The sequence below is a fragment of the Trachurus japonicus genome, unplaced genomic scaffold (assembly GCF_045865225.1).
Source record: "Trachurus japonicus isolate A0001 unplaced genomic scaffold, Traja_1.0 AP030046.1".
Taxonomy (NCBI): Eukaryota; Metazoa; Chordata; class Actinopteri; order Carangiformes; family Carangidae; genus Trachurus; species Trachurus japonicus.
The window spans coordinates 6,292-9,991 of NW_028220179.1; the positions used below are offsets into that span (position 1 = coordinate 6,292).

Genomic DNA, 3,700 nt, shown 5'->3' on the forward strand with positions numbered 1-3,700 from the left:
CCCACCAGAGTTCAACACCACTACTCTTTGGGCTTCAATGGTGCTCTGGCACAACCATGGAAAAAAACAGCCCAACCAATTGGAATACATTGCATTACTTCCACTCCTAAGCTTGTTTGACATCCTTTGATTACACCATCTAGTCCATCGTGTGTAATTCCAGATCCTCCTCTATAAACTTGCCTATGTTTTCACCACATGACTGAATTTGTCATATGCTGTATCCCTCAACTGGTACTGAACCACGTAACATCTGGGCATGGAGCCCTTTCCTCTCCACACCTCTGGACCAACTGCTTCACCACAACCAGAATCAGATTCCCATGTAATCGTCAGGTATGCATGGCAGCTTGTGCAGAGAAAAAAAAAAAGACAAAAATCAGCTACTCACACTGGCACAGTGTTGCCATTTCAGCAGCAGTCAATGAAATGTACAAGTGACAAGAGGACCGAATGTGAAAAATAAGTGGGCATTGCTTTCTGACTTACTGGAAGAGTCGCTATGTTTCAGCTCAGGGCAGTTGAGTGTATAATGTGCACTTTTCCAGTAAGTTGGTCAGTGTGGTTGCCAAGTTATTCTTTTCTTCTTTTACATTGTACAGGACAAGGACAGCTTCTCACCCTGCCACAAAGTTAAAAATTGCACAATGTATCAAGAGTTTCCTCAGTCAACAGGAGCACTCTAAAAATGAAAACTTAAAGTTGTTGGCCTTACCATATTTTTTCAGCTGACTAAACAAAAAACATTGAGTTGTGTTGTAAACTAATAAACATTATTTATTTCAACTATCTTTTTCAAGTTTTTTGGCTAAAGTTGGCCTAACTTAATAACTTGAGTTAGCAAACCTCAAAACTGTGCATTTGAGGTCAGGACAAGTTCTAGAAGTTGAGACAACAAGAACTGGGGTCTCCAATGCATATCTGCAGGGGTTCCACCACAACGACACTGCTGCCATGTGCTGCCGACATCTCTTACACTTCTTACTCTCAAGGTGAGTATTTTGCTCAATATGGTACTAAAAGTCAGGGTTCACGTGTGCAGATTATACATTATTATATATTTATTGTCCCCCTCACGGCTAAAGAGAGTTGTAGATGTTAATTGTTTACCAGTTAGCTCTGTTAGCTCCGTTAGCTCTGTTAGCTCCGTTAGCTCTGTTAGCTCCGTTAGCTCTGTTAGCTCCGTTAGTGCGGCTACAGTGGAACTGGAGCTCATTTATTAAACACAATGAGCAGTGCTACAAATAACTGGTATACTGCTTATGTGTGCCTCTGATGTTAAAGTTTAATGTTACTTTAGAGACTCATTTTTACAATTGGGTGTCATGTAAACATGAATATATATGACATTAATTGTTGTTAATTGTCTTGGTGGACTGACAGGAGAAGATTGAGGTGCAGCCCATGGTCACAGAAATCCAGGAGAGATGGCCTGCCCTGTGTCTTAAGGAACAGGTAAGAAAATGTGTGTGAAAAAGTTGCTAACTATTTTATATCACAGAACTATTGCTTGCCTTATACAACGAGTAATTCAGCACCTTGCCAATAAAGGTATTCAGAAACTGACTACTTAAGAGAAAATCCATGTGAACTGGTTCGGTTGGATTAATGTGTGCTGTTTTTTGTTTATTTCAGATTTGCAGCAAGTTCTGATGTGTAACCAAGGAACTGTTGTGGACATTTAGAGCAGCCGTGCCAGGAAAAGGGACAAGACAGGGAGAGACGCTTGGCTGTTCTTGATGAACAGGTGAATTCATGTTATAAATATCATGTATTTTTGATTATGGTTCAGGGTTACCTGAGCAAGCCCTTAAAGGGATAGTTCACCCAAAATTGAAATTTCTCTCCTTGTGTCGACTAAGGGCTGGGAGAAGTTTCAGAGTTATCTGTCGCTTCTGAGTTACAGGGGGTCTTGGCATAGCAGTGCATGTCCATATAACGGTTGCAAATGGATACCAACTGTCTTCGTAACAAAAAGACACACCAAAAAACATCCAAATACCTCCATAGTGCTAATGTCCCTCTTGTATTGAAGCCCCGAAATGCGATATTGTCCTGAAAAAATTAAATCTGTCTGTCCTCTTCCCGGTTCGTCCAAATTTGATGGATGCCACCCCAATATAAGACCTAAGTTTAAACTAGTCACAAATTAATCTCAGCTGCACTGTTTTTAACCAAATGTCCTATGGCTTTCCTGTGTCCAATTTCCAGACATCACAATGCATCAAAGCAGAGCATGTCTAGACCTCAGATTTCAGAGACACTTTTCCTGAAACGCCTGGTGAGTACAGAATGTCTGTTTTTATTTTTGGTCAACCATGAGTGCACATTAATTATCATGCACATATAATTCTCTATGCCATATTGCTTTAGAATATAGAAAAGATGAAATATCCACACCTTGGATTGTAGCTCCCAAAAAACCGTATTAATCACCAACGCCCCATATATTTTTGCCTTCCACTACAGTAGCGTAACCCAGCTTAATGGCTGAGAGCCTCCTTTCTCCCTGGAACACAAGTAATTTATTTAACCAGCCATTTAATTTAAGGTTGAATATGGAGTTTTACCAGAATACCACAATCTATTGATCATTGTAGGCAACAACAACAGAAGAATAATTCCTGCAGTCCGTTGCCAGACCGCTGCTTAGTGTAGCACACTGTTGCTTGGGACGCCGCTCTGACCAGAGTAGCACAGAGAAAAACTATTTAGGATATTTCATTTCATTTATTAGTTTATTTCATAGGGACAGTGCACCACTAATCAACAGAGTTAAAAGAAAACTGTAAGTGGGGCAGAGTTTAGCCAACAAGGCTAGTTACCTGATGTTTCATTTTTACCGCCATTGAACAGCTTCAGACTATTGTGATGTTAGATAAATGACTTGTAGCTTGTTACAGGGATGAATAGCAATTAGAATCACAGGCAAAAAAACTGTATAGCACAGTAACTGTACACTACAGGTTTACTCAGGCTGAGACACAAATTTAAAATTACACGCTGACATAGGTGTTTAGTTATCTTAACAGTGTTTATATTGAATTTGGTTGAATTTCTGCTTTCAACAGGACACCGATCCAGAAGACAGACAAACAAAAGGGGTCCAAATGGGAGTGCTCACCGTGTTCGTGGATGGTGCACCGGCCTCGCTTCAAACTGTTAACAGCATTGCTGTGGTGTTGCTGTAGTGCTTTTTGACTGTGTTGTGGTTTGGACTCTTTTAACAAGTTTGGCCACACCAGTCTGCATCTTTTTGTTTGTGGGTGCAGTGTACAGTACTTGCACTAGATAGATTTAATCATATTTGCTGGAATATTGCATTAAATGTTTAAATAAAGATGTTTTACTTAACTAGTATTATTTGTATTTGTATTATTTGTTGTTTTAGTTGCCACAACTTGAGAGTATTTATAAGTACAACTTGAATTTTTGAGTTTTGATGCATTTGAAAGGTAACTTATCTGAAACAAAAATAATAAGTTGAGACTACTAAATTTTAAGTGTTTAAAAAACTCAAAATTTGAAGTTATCTTTAAGTTAATTTACAAGTTATCTCAACAAAAGATAATTTGTTGGCTTAACTTTATGTGGTTTTATTCAAAACTTGAGAGTTTTTAGTTGGACTCAAAACGCAAAAATCTATTGCAGCCAGTTACCTAGAATTTTTGAGTTTTCACAGCCCTTTATTTTTTACGGT

At 38.8% G+C, this 3,700-nt stretch overlaps 1 long non-coding RNA gene across 1 annotated transcript; it reads left to right on the plus strand.

Annotated features, from left to right (window-relative positions):
• The first annotated feature begins 936 nt into the window (after window positions 1-936).
• On the plus strand, window positions 937-3,323 carry LOC146960740 (uncharacterized). Its single transcript, XR_015035377.1, has 5 exons — window positions 937-992; window positions 1,384-1,455; window positions 1,636-1,747; window positions 2,212-2,281; window positions 3,072-3,323. It is a non-coding gene; the product is annotated as an uncharacterized LOC146960740 (long non-coding RNA).
• The last annotated feature ends 377 nt before the right edge of the window (window positions 3,324-3,700 follow it).